This window comes from Callorhinus ursinus, unplaced genomic scaffold, assembly GCF_003265705.2.
Source record: "Callorhinus ursinus isolate GAN/ISIS: 27379988/994484 unplaced genomic scaffold, GSC_fseal_2.0 scaffold68, whole genome shotgun sequence".
In the NCBI taxonomy this organism is placed as follows: Eukaryota; Metazoa; Chordata; class Mammalia; order Carnivora; family Otariidae; genus Callorhinus; species Callorhinus ursinus.
Window position 1 is genome coordinate 3,108,994 of NW_027397130.1, and position 25,308 is coordinate 3,134,301.

Sequence of the window (25,308 nt, forward strand, 5' to 3'; positions counted from 1 at the left end):
CCTCATGGGGGCGCACTGGACCCTCCTGACCCCAGCCCTCGGTCCACGTGCTCCTCGCAGCCAAGCCTTCATCACCCGCCTGCCGCCGATCCCCTCTGCAAATTCACTTGCAAATTTTACTTTGGGGGAAAATTTTGTCATAGAAGTAATGTATGTTTGTTGTGAACAAATGAGAAAATGCAGGTTTGCCATGTATTTTTAACCCTGGGCCCCCAGCCGGCTTCCGCTCCCGGGCTCCTGGCTCTCAGGCCTTGTGCACAAGGACAGCCAAGAGTTGTCCACAGATCAGAAGCGCAATGTGAAGCTGTCAGGCGGCAGAGTCTGATGTCCTCCTGAGCCAAACACTGGAGATTTCTTTTGGTGACCTCTTTTGTATTGTTTTTGCCCCAGGCACACCCGTGCCTCAAAAGTGGGCATTGCCCAAACGGCTAGGGAGCTCTGTCCAGGAAGTCGGTCACCGCGGGGCCACATGGGTTCGGGGAGGGGGCAGCTCAAGCTCCACTCACTGGTGGGATGGGGACAGCGAAGCAGAGCTCAGGTCTCCTCTTCCTGTGCATGACAGGGTGCCCTGGGAGTGGCTGTCCTGTCTGTCATTGTTCAATTCAGTTCTAAGTGGGAGGAGATGAAGAGAGGGTGTACCGCATCAGCCTCACGTTCATCAAAACGGTCTGCCCTTGCAAGGCAGCCTCCTTGATATGTGCCATTTTGTAAACAGAGTCTAATTTTCCGGGGAAGCGACCAAAGGAGGCCTCGGGTGAATCTGTTTGTAGGTTAAGGCCTCCACCCTCTAAGGGATGATGTGATTTGTCTGGCTTGCAAGCTCAGATTCTTGCACGTTTGTTTTTTAAACGGCTTTACCGAGGTATGCACATACAATCAACTATGCGTATTATAGAGTGTGCAATTTGATAAGTTTTGACACGTTTATGCCCATGACGTCATTGTTACAGTCCAGATGCTGGACGTATCCATCACCCCCAGAAGTTTCCTTGGGCCCTTCGTCTCTTCCTCTGTGCCCTCCAGGCCCCCTTCCAGGCAAATGCTGATTTGCATCCTGTCGCTCTAGAATGGTTTGTATTCCCTGGAGTTCTAGACATTTAACATCATACCAGATGTACTCTTCTTTGTCGGTGGGCCTCTCTCACTAAGCATGTGTATTCTGAGACTCACGCAGGTCACGGTGTGCGTTCATGCCTTTTTATTGCTGAGTGGTACTCCGTGCTCCGAAGGCACCACAGGGTGTTCCTCCGTTCATCCCTGGAAATATGCCAGGTCGTTTCCAGGTTTTGGTCATCACACATAAGGTTGCTGAAAGCATTGCTGCACAGATCTTTGTAGAGACACATGCCTTCTCTCTTGGGTAGAAATGGCTGGATTTTCTGGTGAGCATAAAGTAAATGTCAAACTGTTTTCCAAAGTGGTTCCACCACGTCATACGCCTACCAGCCACGTGTGGGGGTTGCTGTTATACATCCTCTCCAATCCTCGGCGTTGTTGGCTGTGGGGATTTTCGCCATTATGACAGGCGTGGGGTGGTATCTCATTGTGGTCTAGTTTGCATTTCCCTGATGATGAGTGATGCTGAGCATCTTTTCATGGGGTTGTTTGACGTCCATCATCTTTGGTGAAGTGTCTGTTCAAACCATTGCCTGTTTTTTACTGGGTATCTGTCTTATTGTAGCATTTGGGGAGTGCTTTATGTATACTGAGTACAATTCCCTATAGGTACATGCTCTGTAGACATTTCCTCCTAATTCATCTGTCTTTCCACTGTTGTAACAGTGTCTTTTAAAGAACTAATGTTTTAAATTTTGATAAATTCTAGTTTATCCATTTGTTCTTTATAGATCATACTTCTGATGTTGTATCCAAGAAATCTTAGCCTGATCCAAGGTCACAAAGATTTTCTTCTCCTGTACTTTTTTTTAGACATTTTATGGGTGTTAGATTTTGTATTTCAGTCTCTGGTTTATCTTGAGTTCCTTCTTGTGTATGGTACAAGGTATGGATTGAAGTTTATTTTTCTGCACTGAATCCGTGTGTTGATTTCAGTTTTATTTATTCAAAAGACTGTTCTTTCTCCTTTGAATTGCCTTTGCAAAAATCAGTTGTCATATATGTGTGGGTCCACTTTTGGTTCCATTGATCTATATATAGTCTGTCTTGACGTCCTACCCCACTCTCATGATTATCGTAACTTTATAACAAGTTTTGAAATCAGGTAATGTTAACCCTCCAACTTTGTTCTTGTTTTTCAAAATTGTATTGACTATTCTAGGCCCCTCAAATTTCCTTTTTTTTTTTGGATTTTATTTATCTTTTGACAGAGAGACGGAGCAGAGTGGGAGAGAGAGCATGAGCGGGGGGAGAGGGGCAGAGGGAGGAGAAGCAGGCTGCCTGCTGAGCAGGGAGCCTGATGTGGGGTTCAGTCCCAGGACCCTGGGATCATGACCTGAGCTGAAGCCAGATGCTTAACTGACTGAGCCACCCAGATGCCCAGGCCCCTTAAATTTCCATATGAATTTTGGGATCAGCATGTGAATTGTAGGGGGAAAAAAGCCTACTGGGATTTTGATCAGGACTGCACTGAATCTGTAGATCAACTGAGGCATCATTTATATTTTAATAATACTGAGTCTTCTGCCTCATAAACAAGTTATGCATCTTCATTTATTTAAGACTTCTTTAATTTCTCTCATCAATGATGTGTACTTTTCAGGATATGGGTCTTGCACATCTTTTGTCAAACTTACCCTAAGTATTTTTATTTTTATGCCACTTTAAATGGTATTTTTCCTTCAATTTCTGATTGTTGCTAGTGTATAGAAATTTTTTAAATTTTTTGCATATTGATCTTGTACCCTGCATCTTTACCAAACTTACCTACTAGTTCTAGTAGATTTTTTTGTAGATTTCATCATATTTTCTACAGAGGATCATGTTATTTGTGAACAAAGACTGTTTTCCTTTTTCCTCTCCAATCTGGATGTCTTTTATTCTTTTTTGTTGCCTTGTTCCACTGGCTAGAACCTCCAGTACACTGTTAAATAGAAGTGTTACGAGAGTAGATGTCCTTGTTTTGTTCCTGACAGTAAAGAGAAAGTCATTCCTTGACCATTAATTACGATGTTAGCTGTAGGTTTTTCATAGATTCCTTTTCATCCCTAATCTATCGCCAGTGTGCTGAGGGTTTTTATTGGTTTTTATTAGGAATGGATGTTGAATTTTGTTAAATTCTTTTCCTGTGTCTATTGAAATGATTGGATGCTTTTTGTTTTTTAGCTTGTTAATTTGATGAATTAGATTGGTTGATTTTCGAACTTAATGCAAGTCTATCACTCACTGTTTTTTTTGTTGTTGTTGTTTTTCCTATTTTTCTTTATATCCTTTTCCCCTTTTTTTTGTTTTCTTTTGAATTGAGTTTTTAAAATTATTGTATTTCGTATTATATTCCATTCTTGACTTGTTAGTTATAGCTCTTTGTTTTTTTATGTTGATGGTTGCTTTAGAGCTCATGGGGTTTTTAAGCTGGTTGCAGTCTACCTTCAAATGATGTTAATCCACTTCACATGCAGTATAATCATACTTCAGTTTCTCCCTCCTGGCCTTATATACATATGTTATAAACCTTACAACACAATGTTATTTTTATTTATTTGCTTAGATAGTTGTATTTTAAAGAGATTTAAGTAATAAGAAAAAAATCTCCTATGTTTATCCATATAGCTCCCATTTCTGGTGGTCTCTATTCCTTTTTGTGGATCCATATTTCCATCTGGTGTCATTTCCCTTCTATCCAAAGGACTCCCTTCAGTATTTCTTACAGCACCAATCTACTGGTGATACAGTTTTGCAGTTTTTGTATGTCTGAAAAAGTCATTATTTCAACTTTGTTTTGGAAGACATTTTTGCAGGATGTAGAGGTCTGAGTTGACAGGTGCTTTTTCTTTCAATGCTACAAAGGTTCAGGGCCTTCCTGGCTCCCATGGTTTCCAAGCTTGCTGTCATTCCCTTCTTTGTTCCTCTGTACAAAGTGTGTCCTGTTTTCTGGTTCCTTCTAATATTTTCTTCTGCAGTGTTTAATCTGCCATTAATTTCATCCAGTGTATTTTTTTTTTTTTTACTTCAGACGTTGTAGTTTATATTTCTACAAGTTTAATTTGCACATTTTTTTATATCTTACATGTCTCTACTTAATTTCTGGAACACGTGGAATATAGTTATAATTGTGTTAATGTCCTTGTCTGCTAATTCTAACGTGTGTCAGTTCTGGGTCAGTTTCAAAGGATTGATTTTTCTCCTCATTTCTTGCATGCCTAGTAATCTTTGATTGGATGCTGGACATTGAAATTCTACCTCGTGGGGTGCTGGCTACTTTTATTCCTATAAACATTCTTGAGTTTTGTTCTGGGACATGGTTCAATTACTTGGATACAGTTTGATCCCCTTCTCTTATATCTTACCTCTAAGATTTGCTAGATGGGCCTGAGCCATGGTTAGTCTAGGTCAGATAATCCTACTACCAAGGCAAGGCCCTCTGAACACTCTACCTTTTGCTCCATGAACCGTGAAGGGTTCCAGTCAGTCAGGTGGGGACACGCACTTTTCCTGGCCCCATGTGCATGAGCACCATTTCCCATAATCCTTTCATGTGGTCCTTTCCTGAGCATCAGGGCTTTTCCTCCAATGCATGGTGATCAGGACTCAGCTGAACACTCCTGGGACCCTCTGTGGTTTTCCAGGGTCTCCCTCCGTCCAGCTCTCTAGCTCTCTCTTGTCCAGTTCTCTGTTGTACAAGTCCAGCCATCTTGGTGTCCCCGGACTCTCAGCCCTGACTCCTCAGCTCAGGGAGCTCACTGGACTTGACTTGGGGTCCCTGCATCTTGGCCTGGAAGCTCTGCACACCGTGAGCCATGGGGGCTCCCCTCCATGGTTTCCCGCCTCTCAGTGCTTCCTTTTCTGCTGTCCTGTGTCTTGAAACCATTCCTGAGTTGTTTGCTCTTGTGCCAGGTGGGAGAATAAGTCAGTCCCTATTTCTCCATCTTGACTGGAAATGGAACCTTCTTCCTGTTTAAACACAGATCCTGTCATGTACAGTGACCAGGAGGCCTGTCTGGAGACGTGCGTGCACGCGCGCGTGCGCGCACACACACACACACACACACACAGCCCCGAGGGTGCACAAGTGCATTCCTGGCCCTTGTCCCCATTCCCCTTTGTAGCTCTGATTTGAGGCTTGTAGGCCTGGGAACACATGGTCTGAGTACAGAGACAAATGCCATTGTTTTGTTTGTCTTGAGATTGGCCGCCTTCTCCTCAATGAGGAGGAATCTGCAGTAGCAGGAGCTTAGCTCTTGAAAGATGGTTACAAAGTGCAGAACCCCTTCTCAGAATCTCTTCTCAGAACCTCTTCTCAGGAATATTTTGATGAATATGGAGGGGAATAGTACCTCAGTGGGAGGGGAGGTCAGAAAACTGGAGCCCCCACCAGCCCCAGCTCCCCACCGCCTCGCTGTGTAAGCACATCACAGCGTACCGTGGACAGTGTCCTCCTCACCCCAAGAGGCTTGGGGCCTTGGAGAAACCAAGCAGGGAGGAGGGCCTATCGAGGCCAAGGCCATTTGCTCTTCCAAATCCCCATTCCTACACCCTCCTCTCCCAATCTAGGCATGGACAGAGACACACTCTTACCTTTATTTGTCCGAAGACCTCAGACAGCCACCAGCACATCCAACACGTTGACCCTCACAGAAGGACCCATCTTATAGATGGGAAAACTGAGGCTTAGGATGGGCAAATGATCTGCCCAGGCTCCCGATGCAAGTGGCTGTGGCAAGACCATAGCCCTGGCTATCCAGGGTTTCTTTTCACGCTGAGAATTTCCCTTGAGCAAAGTTGATGCTCCTGGTAAGAGAGCATGGATTTCTTGAGCTTCGGTGTCTGAGCCTTTCTCATAGATGCTTCACCTGCCACACCAGAGAAGCCAACTGGCCAGCACGGGACACAGAGGACTCTACCCCTTCTGGCCCATGAAGGTTCTCCTCTCCTTCGAGAAAGCATTTCCATTGTCAAGGTCATTGGCTGTCTAGTTTCACGGGACTACAAAGTTCCTAACTAACTGCAGAGCCTTTTTGGGAATATCTGATGTTTGGAGCGCTCTGATCTGTATGCACACATCTGTTTGGACTAGTGCATTAGTGAGGCTGCCATGATGGAAAGAAAAGGGTAGGGGGAGATGCCCAAAAAAGTTGACCACAAAGAGTTCACCCAAGCCCATGGCCCTTTCTGACTCTGCTAAGGCCAAAGCTATATTGCATCAGCCACACGAGCACCACGGCCCAGAAAGTCAGCTCCCGACTTCCCACGTTCTGTGTCACAGGAACTGGAAAGGGTCCCTGATGCCTCCCTTGGATTTCAGGATATATCCAGTTGGGTGGTTTTGTGCTACCCACAAAAGAAGCGGGACATTAAATATTTGAGAGGAGATTGGAGGGTAACTGAAAGCAGAGTCTGTGTACTCGCGCGTGTTTGTGCGAAAGTATAAAAACCCCGAGTCTGTGTTTTCCCCAGGGTATTAATTACAGTTGGAAAGGAGGCTTGTCCGGGCATGTTCTGCTTGGGCAGAGTAATTTATCATCTGGTTTCTGGAAGCGGGAGGCAGGTCACGGTGCAGAGAGCAAGACACACACATCTCTCTCTCAGACTTCACAGTCGCCCCCCCTACTCCAGGGTGGACAGGTCTGCCCAAGGCACGTGCCCGGCAGAGCACGGGGAGAGCTCTCCAGGGGAGGGAAGGGAGATGGCGAGGCCCTGACATGATCCTCACAGGACAGAAGCCATGATGGGAGAGGCCCGTGCAGGTCCAGGCACTTGCATACCCGTCCTCGATGGGGGAAGGCCAGCCTGGCTGCCCACACCTGATGCCTTGTGATCTTGTTGGCCCTCGAGGAGGCTGACGGAAGGGCAGGTGCTCTCTGGGGGGGGAGGTCCCAGAAGAGGGCGGATTCTATTCCTGCTGATGGCTAAGATCAGCGCCTGTGTATGCTCACCACGCAGCAAAGCAGAGGTCCCTGGCAATGTGGTGGTTATACTTCAGGGCCCTGCTGGCCTTGGCAAGATGGCTGGAGAGGAGGAATCAGCACAGAGGACCCGGCCACTCGTCCCTCTGCCTCTCGGTCCCTCCACCCTCCCCCGAGCACCAGGGCCACCCCCTGGACCCCTCCAGCCGGTCAGGGTCTTGCTGGCACTTTGCTTCTCTCCTAAGCCGTCACACCCCACCCAGCTCCTGCCTCCCACTGCTGCAGGCAGACACCGGACACTAGAGCCTGGAGCGACTGTACACTCGCTTTAAGCAACTTAAAAATTGTTTTTCTGAAAAGTTTTACATTATGTAATAAATATTTGTCATTAAGCCAACTCCTTAAGTGGACTTCTCCACGCCACCCTCCCCCTCCACCCCAGTGGGCAGACTACAGGCAGGGCCCCGCCCCTGTCCCACATCCTCCTGTGAAGGGACAGGCCTGATGCAGCACAGGGACCCGTCAGCACACGTGCCGTGAGCACCTACTGTGCGCCAGGTGCTGTGCTCAGTGCTTGGGATACGCTGAACCAACCAGACCAATACTCCAGCAAATAATCATTCCCCCCTGGGGCGGCGGTGGGGGGGGGGGGCGGTCCTTGGTTTCTGCCATCACTGGGGCCACCTCCAGCAAGTCTGTGGGAACAAAGGGAAAACCAATCAAAAGTGGAGGGCCAGCTCACCTCTGCAGATAGTCCCTTGCCCTGCAGCTCCATCTCGCAGGACTTACTCTGCTGTTCCTCTGCTGGGACTCGGCTCACAGCATGGGTGATCTCTGCCAAAACCAGCAGGAAATCTCCACGGCTCCCTTGCTGGGAGTCCAGCCGGCCAGCTCACTGACACTTGCCGATGAGCTGGCGGGGGAGGGAAGCAGGGGGACCCAGGAATGAGGGCAGGAGCGGAGTCTCTGCTGCAGAATTCTGCAGCTGCCCTGCCCAGGCCAGGCAAGAGGCCACTGCAGAATGCTGAGGGGGGTCCCTGAGGCTGGCCGGGCCCCAGCGCCTCCCCGCCAGCTTGGCAGAGTCTGGGGTTTTCTTTCTCCTGCTTCACAGTGCATATGCTCCCTTGCCTCCCCTTCCTTGATCTCCCCTGATTGGGTCTATAAGGCTGATTGTTTCTCAAACACCCCTGTGCACCAGGCCTGTCACCTCAGTGACTCTGAAGCCCTGTCACCATCCTGAAAGGTAAAGTTGTTATCCTCACTTTGCCAAAAAGGAAACTGAGGCTCAGAGGGGTTGGATGACTTGCTCAAAGCCACACAGTGAGTCAGCAGAGCTGGGATTGGAGCCCAGGTCTGAGTGATGCCAGATCCAGGGTCCCCCCGTCCCAGCATCATCAAAGCCACACCACATGTCTCTTGATAAAGGTCGGAAGGGTAGGAGAGGACTGCTAATCAGGCCAAGAAGTCACCCCCACTTCTCCGTGGGCACTGGCTCTGAAGAAATCTTCAGGGTGAGTGGAGGTGATCCTGAGGTGTTCCTCCTTAGACACCTGGCCCTCCCCATCTTTTTAAGGAATGTGCTACTGGAGGTGATGATGATGCTTTTAAAGTCTAAATTGGACTGTGCCCCTCCTCTGCTCAAATCCTCCTATGGCTCCCCATTCTCTTGGAGAAAGGCAAAGTCCTCACAATACCCTCCCATGTAAGACCTCATGTGATCTGGCCCCATCACTCCTCTGACCGCCTCTCCTACAGCTCCCCCTCATTCTCATGACTCCAGCTCCTGGGCCACCTTGCCCATTCTCTGAATAGCCAGGCACATCCCATGAAAGGGCCTCTGCCTTGGGCTCCCTCTCCCAGGAGAGACTTTCACTCCTCCAGATTGGCCTACAGATCACCTCCTTAATTAGGCCCAGCCTGACCATCCTGTCTTCTAATCAAGGACTGGATAGCGTTATGGTTGGGTGCTTTCAGAATTGTCTGAATGACTACCTCCAAAGCATGCTGGCTCCCAAGATGTCCTTAGGGGTATGCCACAAGGCTCTGCTCTCAACCCTATCCTAGTGATGATGTTTATCGGTGACTTACGTGAGCATATCATAGGCATAGTGATCAGATTCTAGTCAGTCTGGAGCTGGGAGGATTAAGCAATAGATTACCTGGTCTCCTGGCTAGAAGCATAGTTGAGATTTAACTACACTTAATGAGAATTAATGTAAAATCTTGCTCTTGGGTCCAGAAATACTAAATGGATGGTGTAGAGGAGGAAGACTTAGAGGTTTTAATTGATGGTGAGTTTCGTGTGATTAGGAGGACTGTCTTAGTCCTCGGACTGGGGAGCCTGAAACAACAGATACGTGGCCCTTGCAGCTCCAGAGGCTGGAGTCCAAGACCAGGGGACCGGCACAGTCAGGTTCCGGTGAGGGCTGTCTCCTGGACCGTGGGCGGTAGTTTTCGCATCGCGCCCTCACGTGGCGGGAAGCCGGGGCAGGAAGCAAGCTCTCTTGTGACTCTGATTAGGGTGCTTATCCCATCACAGGGGCCCCACCCCCCATGGCCTCATCCAACTGTAATCACCTCCCAAAGCCCCCCTCCAAACACCAGCGCACAGAGGAGTGGGCCTTCAATGTATGACTTTGCTGGGGGGACACGTTGAGTGCGTCCTGGTAACCAAGTAACTTATCATCCGAGCTGGGGGCCCTTCTCTTAATCATGGCGTAAACCAGGGGTGTCCCAGGCATGCTGGAGGGTGTGGTCACCTTAGGTATAGTGGCAGTCCTCAAAAGCCAATTTTATATGGATTGCATGAGTAAAGGCACATTCCCAGATGATGGGAGGTAGAAGTTGGTCGGATGGAGCCTCCCTGGAACATTGGGTTCACTTTGGAGGTGGCTGCCATGAGCCAGGGGGACATTTCAGGGGTCATCCCCAGGGAAATGGCTTTAGGGATGAGGGCTGTTCACCCAGAGGAGGAAGCTTCGGGCAGCCTGATGGTGTGTCTCGGATATTTGAGGGCTGGCCTGCAGAAGACAAGGGAGGGCCTCAGGTCCACTAAGATTGATGTGAGGAGTCCTGGGGGGGCAGATCTCAGGGGCTGCCCAAAGAAGAGCTTTCTAGGGAAGACAGCTGGCCCGCGACAGGTGGGCTGCCTGAATTCCCTCCCCATGCTCAGAGTCTACAGAGGCAGTTCCTGTGTTGGGAGGGGAGGGCCAGAGGACTCCTCAGGCTCTTCGTGGGAGGCAGGGCTCAGCGGCCACCATATGTCACTGCTTAGGAAGAAGAATCTGTAAGCACTGCTTTCAGTCAGGACACAGAGAGGGGCCGGCAGGTGTGAGGGAGGCTGAAAGCCAGCCTGCCTCCCCTGGCCCTCCCTGCTTCCTTCCGCTCTCCCCGCCCCCTTGCTCTGGCTCCTCTGGCCCCCTCTCCCGATGCCAGGGTGGGTTTTTCCTTCCTAAATCCTCTCTCCTGCTGCTGAATTATTGGAAGTGTTGTTTGCTTTATTGCTGTGCTGGAGGGGCGCTGCCGCAGAGCAGCTGAGCTTGGAATGGGTCCACGGTCCAGAGAGTCACAGTGGCCCTTAGAATCCCCTCCCCGGTCCCCTCGGTGGGGGGCGCTGCTCCCAGCCCCTTTCCTCTTGCTCCCCTCATCATTTATTTATAACCACTGGCGTTCTGACCGGAGGATGCTGCATCCATGCCGCCAGCCTGGAGGGCTGTGGACAGAATTTGTGGCAGATGTCATGGCCTGGCCCAGGTGTGTGGCCCCATCTCCACGTGCTGCGCTGGGACATCCCCTGGCAGCTGACCAACTGAACAGCTCCAGGGCATGTGTGGGAGTGGCCTGCCAACGGGGGGTCACTCCAATGTGTGTGCCACACTGGTGTGTTTATGGGGGCAGGGTTGGCGCGTAGGTGTGGGTGCTGTGCACATGGGCGCGCATGCGTGTGTGCGAGAGGGCCCTGTGCATCGGTGTGCGTGTGCATGCACATCTGCATGCAGCTCTGTGCGCATGTGGTGTCTGCATGCCCACGTGTGCACACAGGTGAGGGTTTGTACAGCAGGCCTCCTAGAGCTTAACTCGGCACAGGCCCTATTCGCGAGATGTTGCCATCTTAGTCCATCTTTCCAGAAAGGGAGATGGTGTGGCTACCCCACAGTTTAGAGGCTGCCAGGAGACATGTGGCTTGTGTGGGGAAGCTTCTGGCAACATCGTCAGGTTTCTGGGGACAGAGCAGCATGCAAGAAAGGGTGAGCAGTCAAAAGGGGGGACAGAGGAGAAGAGGCTTCCCCACTCACTCCCCAGAGGTGTGGTGCAAGGTCCCCCAAGCCCTCAGCCTGGAGCCCAGTGGATGCTAGGCTGGGAGACCCAGACCGCAGAGGTCACTGCTTTGTTCTCCACACGAGGAGGGGCCCCCACCCCCACTAAAGGCAGCCTAGCCAGGCTGAGTAGCCTTTAGGTTCTCTACTCTGCCCCGTTTTACCAGCACCTGCCCTGTGCCCAGCCCCAGGCTGGCTGCCCTAGCTAGACGGGGGTGTGGCAGAGCCCTTGATCTCCAGGAGCCGCCCATCTGCCCAGGACAGAGCAGCATGTCCGAGCACAATGACGAGGCCACGTGAGCAGGCTGGGTGCCACAGAAAGTAAGGACGGGCTCTCAAGACCATCGGTGGTGGGCCCACTGTAAGCTTTCTGAGCCCACAGCCCAGCTCCAAAGGGCTCTCTGGACAAACCCAGAGGAAATGTGAGCAGGCGCCAGCCCTGAGCTGCGTCCACAGGGTGTGGCTGCTCATCCAGCTCGGCCAGGACCCAGAGAAGGACGCCCAGGGACGGGGGATGGGCGTGGGGCACTGCTCCCTCGCCACCCCTGGAGTTCTGGCCTTTTGAAAAGCACAGGTCACCAGACTCTTCCTCAAGCCACAGGGAGGCAGGAGACCCATTCAGCCCCGATATCTTGTTCCTGGGTCCCTCACTCTCCCGGGGTGCAAGGGTGCTTTTCTGCGTGTCATTTGGCCAATCTCGTCTGGTATTTGAAGATGCCTGGGAGCGCAGCTGGTGCTACTGCCCCAGTTTAGAAATAAGGAAACTGAGGCTTAGAGCAGGGCTGTGAGTAGCAGAGCTGGCTTCCGTGGCCCTCAGGCCTCCAGACCCTCTGGCCAGGCTCACTGCTTGGCACAGGTCGGCTCCTAAGTGCTTGCGCCCCCAGGGGCCTGAGGAGATCGTTAGACCTGCTGTAAGTCAGGGAGCGGGTCCCCGGGGAGGGAAGCCTTCTCTGAGCTTTTCCTTTCCCATCCTCCACTGTTTGTAGCTTGGGAAAGGTTTTGGGAAACAGTTCTATAGAGTGCAGTATGAGCCCCTTCCCCATGCCCACCAGCATCCTGCCAACCCCAGAAGCTCAAATTTCCCTCCATCCTGACACCTCCCTTAAGCTCACCCAGCCGGGGAGCCACAGGCCGGGTCTTGGAGGGGAGCCAGGGTGCTGAGCCAGAGGCTCCCCACCACCAAACCCCTCCTCTCCCTTCCCCGTCCAGCCTTCCTCCAGCTCAGCCAGGTCCCTTTCGGGTGGGGGTGATGGGGCATGGCTGGGGTGGTCCCCACGGAGCCCACTCATGAACCTCCCTGTGCTCCCCACCTTTCCATGGCTGGCCTCAGCGGGGTGGGAGGCGCTTCTTGCCCAGGCCACAAGCCACCGTGCGGTCCAGAGAAGTGCTGAGCTGCCATTCCCAGCCTGAAGACACCAGCCCATGCCCGAGTGACGGGAGGCCTGCCACCTGCTATCACTCTCCAGTGTGGAGGACCCCCACCCCCACATGCAGCCTCTGGGCCTCGGTTTCCCTCACTGGAAGAGACCGTAAGAAGGGCTTCCTTTTTTCTCCTCCTTGTCATCCCTTGTTAGAGGGGGCGACAGCCTGGGTGGAGTGGCCTGGGTCCTGAGGTGGCCTGTGGCCCGCAGACAGCGCTGGCTGGAAGTGACGGGCAGCTGAACAGGAATCCCGGAAGGCTGGATTCCCAGGCCGCACCCCCAGCAGCACAAGGGCTGGGGGGGGGGCAGCATGGAACCTGAGGCAGGACAGATGCGGGCAGCCCCACCCCCCAGCACCCCTACCCTATGCCCCCCCTGCACCCCAACACACCTCTGCACTTCTGGGCTGGCCTCCTCTGCTCAGCCCTGCCAGGCACTCCTGCTCTGCTCCTCCTCCCTCCCTGCCGCCTAGCAGCCTTGGGGCTGGGGGCTGGGGCTGGTCGCACCCTCTGCCTCTGCTAACCCCCACCTTCCCACCCTCTGAAGCCAGGAGGGACCTTCCGAGTTCCCAGACAGCGGCACTTTCCCCTCTCCCAACCGTGAGACTTTTCTCCAACCTCAGACCCGGTCGCCCTTCGGCACCCAGTGGCCCGCAGACCTATCAGGCTGGGGGAGTCACTGCCCCACCCCTGAGGGAGCCTCCCCCCGCATGGGGCGCTCGACTCTGACCCCAGGGCAGGCACAGAGCTGAACACCCTGAGAAATAAACCCAGAGAGGAGGGAGGGGAGAGGACTGGCGAGCGGGAGCGACAGGGCAGCATAGAGGAGAGCCGCACTTCTTAACCCAGCAGCAAGTGCCCCGGGAACAGAGCACAGGAGCGCAGGCCGCTGCCGCTGCCGCCGCCGCCGCCGCCAGGTGGGCCTCCCCGCCGCCTCCTCGAGCCTGCCTGTCCTGGAGTCAAGGGTCCGAGATGATGTATTTTTGGGTATGTACCAAGCGGGGACCGCTGAGTCGTGTTCTTGGCTCTGGCAGACCCAGGGCTGAGATGTTGAGAAAGCGCAGAGTGCCTGCCCACTCCCGCGCCGGCAAGTGCACCCTCCGTGCCTCTCCGCGGGACCCAGCCAGCAGGGTGTGGGGCTCAGGGGTGTCCCCACGGGCCAAGTGCTGCCTGTGGGGGGCAGGGGGTCCGAATAGGGGGGCTGGGTGGAGATCCCGAATGCCCTGCGTGGAGTGCCCTGTCTGTCCCCCTCTCCCTGCTCCCCAGCCTGGCCCTTCCTCGAATTCCCAGGGCAAACTTGGGGTGGCTCCCAAGATCCAGCACACCCAGCCCCCCATCTTATCTGCTCTCTTCCTCCCTCCCTTCCTCCCTGAGCTACAAAATCAGGGAGGAAAACTGGATCTTGGAAAGAAGAATGGGGAACATAAATGTGAGCCCCCCGCCAACAGCCCCAGTGCTCTGAGCAAGGGAGTGGGAGGACCCAGGAAGCTAAGGGACCCCCCTGGTGAGAGGAAGCCTCTGAGCCAGCACACCCTCTCCTTCCCCCACCCTTGGCAAAGGAAATGACAGTAGCACAGGCCAGGGCGGGGGTCTCAGCCAGCCCTGGGCAAGGGGCAGTGGGGAGGCAAGGCAGGAAGGGCCCCCACTGCAGGGTGAGGAGAAACACATCCTTCCAGTTAAGCTGGGCTGAACTGGAAGGAGAGGACTGGTGTGTGCGTGTGTGTGTGTGTGCGCGCGTGTGTGTGTGTGTGCGTGCGCGTGCGTGTGTGTGTGCGCGCGCGCGTGTGTGCGTGTGTGTGTGTGTGTGCGCGCGCGCACGGGCACATTTTTCCCATGATCATTGGCCTCCAGACTCCCATGGACGTGGTTTGGAAATCTATGTGAATTTTGTGCTTTCCTTTGAGAGAGAACTTTTCCCCTGGGCCCAGCCCAGTGGCCCCAGCCTGAGCACTTCCCAGGCTATGGGCTTCCCCACATCTCAGGGCTTCTCCCTGGCCCTCAGCCTGTCTTGCAGCTTCCTCATCCAGGACCACAGCCTGTCCCGGGCTCCAGGGGAAGCGCTCAAGGGCCCAGGGGACCCCACTGGGAGAAACTGACCTGGGAACAGGTGTTGTGGGGTCCACCCTGGGCGGCTGGACCAGGGTTGGGCCGGGAGTCAGCAGGAGAGACCAGATGGCCACAGAGAAGGGAGCAGTGGCCCCTGGGAGCCAGGATGACTGTGATCAGCTTCCTGGTGGTAGTCACAGGAAGTTCCTGCAGACCCCACTCCCAGTCCAGGCAGAATTGGGGCCAGGGTGTGCCCAGAGGCTCCAGGTCTCCATCCTTTGCCAAGGCCATTGGCTCTGCTGTAAATGCCCCGGCTGTCCCCCGCACCCCAGTAGCCAAGCTCCTGTCTGTTCTGCAAATTCCTCCTTCTTCAAGGCCAGCCTCAGGGGGCACTGCCCAGGGGACACATCCCTGCACACGCAGGCAGAACAGCATCCTCTCTGCATCTCGACTCTTAGCAGTGGCACCAGCCTGGCATTTGTGAGCTGGCTCCTGGTCCCCTCTGTGGCCTGAGAGTCCCTTCGGAGCCTGGCCAGGGCGGGAGATCCTCCCGGGGGGCTGGGTGGGGGCAGAGGGGTCACTCTGCTTCTCATGGGGCTGCCGGCTCCTCTGGGGTCTTGCCTCCCAGAACCTCCTCCCTCCACCAGTGCTGTCTGTCCTTGCCCACACTCCCTGGCAGGCCCTGGGGACGCATGGTCCCTCGCTGAATCTTTGAGGCTGTTTTAGGACAGGGGTGAAGCCTGCCCGGGAGAGCCTCCCCATCTCATCTTCCGGAGCCAGGCTCCACGTCCAGGCAGGGGGCTGATGCCCTAGAAAGAACGGTGGGTACAGGTGGCATGCACGGAATCTCCTCTCCTGGATCCGCCTCCCCAAGCCATGCCCCCCCCAGTTTGTGACAGGGCACCCACACTGCCAGCTCCCGAGTCAGCACCCCCCAGCCCCAGACCCACACATTTCCTGGTGTCTATGAGCTCCTCAGACTCAGCCGACTGAAGCTGCTCAGTTCTCTTCTGACCAGTTTTTTCTTCTTTGTCCTACGGATCGCAGGAGGGACCCTGCACCAGCCAGCCCCATGGGCTCTGTCATTTTCCTCCCTGCCCCAGCACCAGCAGCCAGGGTCATGCCCTCACGCCCTCCTGTCCCAGCGGGTCAAGTCTAACTTTCTTAGCCTGGAGCACAAAGTTGTTTCCGATGGGGCCTGCTTAGTCCCAGCCTCAGCGCCTGCAGCCCCTTTACCTTCCCATGACCGCTGTGGTGCAGCCGGGCTGAGCTGCCCCCCTCCCCAGGCATGTTCCTCCTAAAACACCCTACCCATCAGCGCCCCCCCGCCCCCACTCATTCCCCTCCATTAGCTGGCTCCTCCCTTCCCTTCAGGATAAGCCTGCTGGGAGGGAGACAGGAGGGGCTGTGGCGTGGCAAGGGCCAAGGCATCTTAGATGTCACTCCCTCCAGGAAGCCTTCCTTGACCACCCCACAGCGAGGTGTTTTTCCTTCCTCTTTTCCTACACTTATGCACTGGTGGGAGGGTGCTATCATTACCCATATACTCTGCCATCTCTCCTCCTCCAGCAGCCCCCTCCAGGGCCCTGACTGGGTCTTGCTCAGCCTTTTCTGATGCCCACACTGTGACTGCCGCTTTCCGGGGGCTCCAGAAACCTTGTGCGCTAGAATGAATGAACGAGTACATTCCAAGGGGCAAGGTGGGGCCTCTGAAGGCCTTTCCAGCCTTCCCTCCCAGGCATCCCCAGCTGGCCTCGAGCTGAGAGTCACCCAGCTGACCACACGTCTTCCCATGCTCTGCACACCATGTTTCAAGGGGACATTGGAGGTATTGTTGCTCCCACTTTAAAGTTGACAAAGTTGCAGCCCACAGTTCGTGGTGAAGGGAGACAGTGATGAGCTGGGGCCAGGGCCCGGCCGTGGTAAAGCTGGGGTTGGATGCAGAAGGGACCAGCCGTCCCTGGCCTGTCCAGCCCAGCCATGGGGGGGTGCTTCATGGTGAATTCGCCACTGCTCCGTGAGAGAGGCCTGCCACCTGCTTTGGGGGCATCTCTGTCTTTGGATCGTCTGACCTGGGGACTCAGCTGAAGGAGGCCTGCCACTGAGGAAGGGATACAGAGGGGCCTGAGGTGGAAAGGGCCTGGCTTGGGTTCCAGCTCTGCTGCTCAGAGCTGTGTGACTTCAGGGAGTCACCAGACCTCTCTGAGCTCCAGGTACCTCGTCCGCAGAATAGCTCCCGATGCCACTGTGCAGATGGACGAGAATCAGACACAGGTCACGATTCCGTGCCCATCACAGCAGGAGAAGGGACAGGGTGCCCTGGGCTGGCATGACCTTCTGTTGTTCTCACCCACTTGGGCTCTGCTCAAGGACACATCTCCTCACCCAAAAGCTTCCTCTGGCTTCACTGCTATGGGACAGAGTCTACACCTGTTGTTGGGCCCGTGCTATTGGTGGCCTGGCTCCACCTTCCTCCCCGACACCCTACAGGATGTGCAAGGAGGAAATGCAGGCTGACAGGGTGTCCAGCGTCCCTTAGCTGCCCCAGGCAGGGCCGGGACTGGAACCAGTTCTCCCACCAAAGGCTTTCCGGCCCTCGCTGGCCTCGGGGTGTGCACTCCTGCGGGGTCTCCCCTCCCACCTCTTCCCAGTCCACAGCTGACATCCAACTCTCTGCACCCAATGGGGCCCCCCTGAGATCTTCCCTAAGCCCTGACCGTCGATCCTCTCTTAACGGTTGGCACGAGACAGGGCACCGTGTGTGGGCAGGCGATGTGTCTGCACCGCTGTTCTAGCCATGCCCGGCCCAGGGAGGAGCTCGGCAAACACTTGTGGAAGGGAGGGAGGGATGGATGTGGATGGAGGAAAGAAGGAAGGAGGGGTGGAAGGGGGCAGGTTGGTGGTGGCACGTCCGTGAGTAGCGGCAAACCCGCCGTAGCTGAGCATGAGCAGGAATACTTTCCAGAGCCGCCTCCTGCATAAATCCCAGGCGTGGGGCCAGAGTGTGGTGTGACTTAGTGGTTGATGGGGCTGTGGTCCAGAGCAGACAGGGGGCCCACGGCCGGCCTCCCACCATGGCTGGGCTCAGCTCAGAGGTGCACAAGATTAGGGCGTGGGAACCGACAGACCTCAGACAGACGGATGGTCAGACAGATGGCCTGGGGAGAAAGACACGGGCCCAGGGTGTGTGAGCACCTGGAGGGGCGGCTGGCATTTGCCCCTGTGCAGGAAGAGGAGAAATAGGGAACTGGGAGCGGGGCTCAGTCCTGCAGCCTCGGGTTGGCTGGCAGGAGAGGCTGGGGGTGGGGGCGCCGGTGGGTGGCTTCGTAATTGACTGGCAACAGGCAGAGATGCCAAAGCAAAACTCTCCAAATTAGCAGTAATTGCAGAAGAAATAAAGAGCAAACAGGGCGAGCTGAATGAGGTTTTCTATAAATATTATGTTTTTTAAAGTTTGCCCTGGAGTAATAGAAGCTGTTTAAACGCTAATATCCTGTCTGTGCATTTAAAAAGCCTTATAATGAGGATTTAGTGCCTTCTTTTCCTGAGGCCTGGGATCTGGGGGCCCCTGGGTCTCCAGCCTCCTCTCTCCTGGGCAGCTCAGGATGGGCACCCCCAGGAGTCTGCAAACCCACCCTGGGCCGGACTGGATGCAGCCTCAGCACCCCCTGGCAGGTGCAGGTGCCCCACGGTGCCCGGGGCCTCCAGGAGCCCTGGACCCCCTGCCCTGCCTGGCTTGCTTTCCTTGCTCCTTTCCCCTCCTTTCCTCCTCCTTCCAGCCAGCGAGGCCAGGCCGCAGCAGGATTCTCTGGGTCTGAATCCCTTTGCTCAAGACTTAGCCGCCCCTGGCTCATTTTGTCAAGGCCGAGAGCCGCAGGGTCACCTAGACCTGCCGGCTGCCTTTCCCCTCGGCCAGCGAGGGGGTAGCTTGTCTAACTAATGAGGAGATGGGCACTCCTGGATGAGGCACCTACAGGATGATGTCTGGTTTGATTAAAATTGTGAAGCCAAGTGTTCGTTCATGCCAGCAACAAGTGCACAGGCATTTTCAAGTGGTGAGGGAGAATAGGGTAGGAGACAGCCCCCTGCATCGCCGGAGAGGCCGCTCGGGCAGGGCCCAGACCCGGTTTGGAAAGCTCTGGCTAGGAGCCCCCAAGGGAGCTCCGTCTTAGGCCATTGGAGAAGAAATGCAGCCCCCCAGATTCCGTTTCTTCGTGTGCCTCTAGTGTGCTGGGGCTGCGTGTGACACAGGCTGACCCTGGCCTTGTTCATGGAGGGGCTTCACAACACTGGTCCATCCAACAGCCCGTGGCCATGCCTTCAAGTGCAGAAATGGGTCTGGATGCCATGGCATTTCGTGGGCTGGTGCGGGCGGCCCCCATGTGGAAGCTTCCCCCTTGTCCACAATTCCCAATCCAGGCAGGTGCAGACGGGCAGGAGGAGATGCCTGGGCCGGGGTGGCCACACAGTCCAATTGTGACCCCAGCAGCCCATCTGCCCCTGGGGCACGAAGGTGCCAGGTGCTGCTGCGTCTGTGTGGGGGGGGGGGTAGGAGGCAGGAGGAACGATCTCACTCACAACCCATCAACACCTGTTGGCAGCGCCGGGTCCGCCGTGGATACAGTGTCCTGGGTGTGAGGTGGCTCTAGTGGTCAGCAGTCCCGGGGAAGGCTCAGTGTCCCTGTGCCCGTGGAAGGACTCAGAAAGCTTGCAAAACAGCAGGCTCAGGAATAAACCAGGGAGGGCAGGAAGCCATGCTCTGAGCCGTGCTGACCCCAGTCGCAGGCATGCCTACTGGCCGCAGGCTCCTGGGGAGGGACTGCGAGGCGAGGGCTGCTCGCCTTCTGCCGTCATTTTGTCCGGCCCAGTTTGACGATCTCTACACACAGGGCCCTGGAAGGAGGCGCAGGTAAATCATGTGGGACTCTGCCCGAACAGATGGGCGAAGGCAAAGATGCTCGGGGTGGTTGAGTCCCAAGGCCTCTAGACCAGGAACCTGCTCCCTTCCCCACATCCTTCACTGTCCCCGGGAGACACAGGCAGGGAGATGCATCCCACCTGCCCCCCCACCCCCACCCCCGCCAGCCCTAATCTGGTCACAGGAGAAATGGGGGACTCTATCCCATTTCCATTATTAAAGTGTTCCTGTCTGGACCGAGGCTGAGGTGACATCCACATCCGGACCCCAAGGCAGTGGTGGGGAGCCGGGGACAGAGGGACCCACTCCTGTTTCTAACCCTGTCCTGCCCTCACCCTTCCCAGCCCCCTAAACTACTGAGAACCGGGGACTGCTGGGGACCTTTGTGGTTCCCACAGAGCCGAGAAGTAAGGACCGTGATGGCAGCCACACACACTCCGCAGGGCTGGGCGGGTGGTGTCTGGGTTTTCTACCGAGAGAAGCAGGCTGCTCTGAAATCTAATCTCTGCAGCTAATGAAGAACGAGGCACGAGTGGGCAAGTGTGGGGGGCAGGGAGTGGGAGTCCTGGGGGCAGGAGGCAAGGCAGGGGTCCTCCAGGAAGGAGAAACTGGGAACAGAAGCCAGGCTGCCGGGGAGAAGGAAGGAGCAGCTGGTGGGGGGGGGGCGGTGCGGGGCACATCGGGAAAGAGTGGGGAGTGGGCTTCCTCGGGCGTGGACCCCTCCACTGGGCTGAATGGCTACGAGGAGAGAGGGTGGAGACAAACCTCAGTCAGGGGCGAGAGGACACCCACTCTAGCCTTGAGGAGGCGGGGGTGGCCAGGGAGTCTAGAGCCTTGGATGTCTTCTCTGAGGATGGAGGACGGAGACCCTGCCCCCGCTCCCCACCCCGGCCCTGGTGTGGTTGAGGATCTTCAGGTGAAGCCACGGGCTTTGGTGTTTGTCAATTCCCAAAATGCAGCAGAACCCAAGCAGGGAGGGCTGCTGGCTGGTTGTCTTTGAAGACACAGGGGGCCGGAGCCTCGGGGGGTTTGGCGTGTCCAGGGCCTCCTGAGCCAGGCCAGGGAGCTCCCTGTCCTACGTCCCTATGCCCAGTCGTGAGCCTGGTACACCGTAGGCGTCCTACACAGGTGCTGAGCAAGGGAACGAGCGGATGTCGGGGTTTCACAGAGCACCAGGCAAGCGCCGTGGAGCATTTTCAAGGCGAGCCTGGCCATTAGAGCTGCCCCTGGTTCTGGTGAAGGCATTTGAGATGCCCGGAGAGTGGGAAGTAAATCCTGGCAAGAGGGAGTCAGAAGTGGGGAGCAACCGGGACATGGCCCTGCCGGAGGCTGAGAACTCTCACTTCAGGGCATCTGTGTCGGAAGGCTCCCAGGGATCGGACCCCAGGAACGGGACGCCTCCTGGCTGGGCAGGGCGTAGGGGTCCTCCGGAGCTGCTGCTAGGGCAGGCACGCCCCCTCACCCCGTCCCCGGGGCCCCACGCCAGCGTTCACCTGGAGCCAGTCCATCTGCTCAGCCAAAACCACGGTTCTGTTCATTGTGATTTCAAAACTTAATTATGGAAAGAAGTTGGGATTAAGGATCCCTCCATTTATCTTCCTCCAGCCGTCGCTTGTTGGCAGCCGGGATGTGGAGCATCCCGTGCACCGTGCTGGAGGGGAGTAGGGGGGATGCGGCCTGGGCCGGCTTTTGCAGGGGCAGAGTCTTGGTTCGGTCCTCTCCCTCCCACATGCCCAAAGCCACAGCCCCCCCAGCACACAGACAGTACGGCCCCATTGCTCATTTCACTCCACCTGTGGGGAAACCTCCTTCCTGTGACGCCTCCCATCCAGCCCTGCGGGCCCCGCCCCTGCTTCACCACACGAGGCATGTGGGCTGGTTTAAGACCACGGGGCCCAGGTAACCTCCGAAAGTCGGTGTCCAGAAGCCGAGGCTGAGGGCTCCTGCCTTTCTCCACCCCTGCACACCCAGCGGGGCACGAGATGCTCGGTGACAGGGCAGGTGGATGTTCACGCATCACCTACCTCGGCCCCATCTTCCTGAAAGGCAACCTGGCAGATTAAAACAAGAGCAACCTGACCCTTTGACTCCATAATCCCACTCCGGGGACCGGATCCTCAGGAAATAACTCAAAGGAAGAAAAAAGTTCGAAGCACCGAGATATTTATAGCTGCAGAAGCAGCCCCACCGGCTAGATCCTATCTGTCCGGCAGCCAGGTGATAGTTACGTGAACTGTACAGTAGCCACTCGACGGGATAGTATGCAGCATTAAACCTGACGCGCAAGAAGACTGGACACGGGGAAGGTGTCTTTGAAATATCATTGAGTGAAAAAGTGGGACACCTGATTACAACTAGGTAAAAACTATAATTACACAGAGATAAAGCTCAGATGAGACCACAGAGAGATAGAGATGGTGGGCTTAAGATGAAGAGGTTGGGGGGTCTAACTCTGAAAAAGAAATAGAGGAAATAAGTAAAAGTTAACAAAACAGTCTCCCTCCAAGTCCCCGGCCCCGTGTGCTGTGGGGGTTATCTAAGCCGGGGAGGAGCCAGGTCCGTCTGTCCCATTGGCCACCGGGTTCTCTAAAGCACCTTCCTTGCATCGTGGAAATGCTGTCCTTATATGGGCAACGTGAGGCCCGCACACACCACCTCTGGCTGAGTGTCCCCAGGCCGTGCCTTTGTGGAGCAGAGGCAGCGATGACCCTTGTGTGGGTCACTGGGGACACAAATGAGGCCAGTCTCCGTGCTCACAGGTGCAAGGAGCCAACACAGAGGGAAGAGGCCCACAGCTGGGTGGCCTGGGCAGAAGAAGGGAAAGACTGTGTGCAGACCGAGAGCAGCCCGAGCCAGGATGCATGGTGATATCTCACCTGGTGGCAGGGTGGGAGCGGGGCCAGAGAGAGCACAAGCAACCCCAAGCATGGGGACGTGGCCAGGGACAGTTCTCCCTCAGGCTCCAGCAAGGGGCATCCCTCATCCGGGGCTACTCAGTTCTGTTTGCCTGGGACCAACATTCCGTGAGAAGGCCAAGAGGTGACTGTTTTTTTCAGACAAAGACGACACAGAGGAACCAGCCAGAAGCTGGAAATTGTCCAGAGAGAGGGGAAGTCAGCCGGTGGTTGGAGACCACAACAGAAGGGAAGCCAGTGCCTCGATGCCCCCTGCCCCAGCCCAGTCCCTGAGTGCTGCTGAGCCCGAGGCTCCCCTCTGTTGGGAGGGGACCTCTGGCTGTTGGCTAGGCTGCCCTTGACGGGTGAGGCTGTGGTGGAGACGTTCGGGCAGGCAGAAAGGACCAGAGCCGTGGTGCTGGGCCCAAGTCCCACCTCGAGAGCTGCAGAGCAGGGCCCGCAGATGGGGAACCGTGCCTGCCAGGGAGCACCTCGGCTCCGCTGCGCCCACGGGTCATGGCTGCACTGGCACAAGTTAGAGCAGCTTTTCTGCAGTGGCCGTAACAAGGCTTTCCCTGGAGCTGCTGGACAGAGGCCGGAGCGAGGCGGTGTGAGGACAGAGCGGGGACACAGAGCCCAGCCAGACCGGCCGCGCCACCTCCCTCGGGCGGTTGTAGCCCACATTGTTTACAGAGAGAGGCAAGACGTTGATTAATCGCACAACTAAATAAATCATCATTTCCTTGATGCAGGGGCAAGACTGGCTAGATTGGAAGGAGCTAAAATTGGAAAAGGAGAAGGAACAGGGAGAGAGAGCATGCACACAGGGGTGCCTGGGGTCCCAGTGTGCGCTGGGAGGAAGTTCCATGAAGGCAGATGCTCCCCCGAGGGCAGCCCTGACACTGGACAGATGTCCCCCTACAAAGGGGGTGCCTGGCTCAGGACCCCGGGGCTGCAAAGGAGAGGCGCCCAGGCAGGCCTGTGTGAAGAGCCCTTCTTCCAGAGCATCCTGCTCCTGGGGGGCATCCCGAGAAAACCCAGGTCCCTTTGCCCCAGGGGCTGACCTCACAGTCCACTGGCCCAGGGTCCCAGCAATGGCCCGGTCCCTGGGAATGGCCTGGGAAGCCTCCCGGCTGTGTTTGCAAGGCACACCGACCGGCTCCATTTGCTATGGGTGAGTGTCTGGGAGGCACAGCACCCAGAGCCTCTGGCATTAGCCCACGAGCGGGGAATGAACCGAGGGCCCTCTCAGGTCCAGCAGTAATCTTAAATACACGTGGAGAAAGGTTTTCACTCTGCGCCTGTCACTGTGGGGTGGGAAGGAGCCATGTAATTATCAGCCCCGAAGTGCAAGAAGATCACTAGTCACTGGTAATAATCATATTCATATTTTTTTCTTTAATTTAAAAAAAACCTAATTATAATAGTAAGAAGTGCTTTTAACCCAACAAATGTTTTTAAATAATTAATACCATTAGGGAGACTGAAGAAGAAAAAAGTCGTTGTGGCTCTTTTTTCTTGAAGTGAAAAACTCTGGATTTCAAATCTTGGCTGCCTTAGTCTAGATCTTTACCCCCAGAAACAGAGCTTGAGATAAGGTGTTGTGTGCAGGAGGCTTATTTTGGGAAGTGATCCAAATGAAAGGGGGCTGGGAGAAGTGAAACGGGGGGAGGGAGGCTGATCCAGGGTAGGTGATTGATTTGAATGCAGGGGCAACAGGGCAGGGGGCTCAACCCCCATAGGCCTTGGGGATGCACCCCCAAAATGTCCACAGGAGGGGTGGAGGAAGGGAGTTGTAACTGCCGACCCCCATAGCCCATTGGGAGGGTTGTACCACAGGGTGTGAACTCGAACGTACCAACAGGTCTGCTCCTGCATCGCTTCCTGCAGACATCCCGCATGGTTGGGGCCTGGGGCGGGGGGCCGGTGGCGGACAGAGATGCGTCAGGCAAGGGGCCATCAGGGTACACCCTGGGAGCCCTGATTGCTGGAGTAAAAGCTGGGGCAGAAAGGGAAGCTGGAGGGAAGTGGGCTGGAGCGCAAGAAGTACATGAGTCTGTCCACCTCTTGCACCCCCATGTCATATCCAGTCCATCACAGACCCTTCAAGGTGGCAGCCAGCCTCAGCCCCCCTTGGGAGTCAGCGCTCATCTCTCCTTTTGAGATGAGCCAGGGAAGCCTCACCACATCCTTATTCGCCGCAGTAGATACACCTCTAGCACCACTGGAATGTATGGGCTGTGTCTTGGACCCGCTGCAGAGCCTCTCTGGCTCTAGGACCGCCTCAAAACTGATAGCCTTTGGAGACCCTAATATACACTGCCTCTGGGTCCAAAGAGGCCGCTAAGTGCCTCCTTCTTGGTGGGAGGAGAATAGGACGCAGCAACCTGCCTTTGCATAAACGTCAAGGCGATGTTCCAGAATGCCCCGGACTCTAGGTACTTCATCGATGTGGCAGGCTGTGGATCTTCCTAGAGTTCATTTCTCACCCCCAGACACACGTATGTCCTCCTGGGGTGTTCAGGGTACTTACCTCTTCCTGCCCATCTGATCCAAGCAGCATGGTGGATGAGCATGGTGTTCTATAGAATGTCAAAATGACCAGGTAGCGTGATAACAAGCAACAGAATCATAACAGCCCTGTGGCAAGACAGCACATGTGTGTTGCTGTGCTTTTTGTATAAAAGCAAAGAGC

At 55.4% G+C, this 25,308-nt stretch overlaps 1 protein-coding gene across 6 annotated transcripts in view; it reads left to right on the top strand.

The window, feature by feature from the left end:
* Positions 1 to 25,308, top strand: part of RBFOX3 (RNA binding fox-1 homolog 3) — a 406,019-nt gene that overhangs the window by 285,473 nt on the left and 95,238 nt on the right. The window lies entirely within an intron of this gene.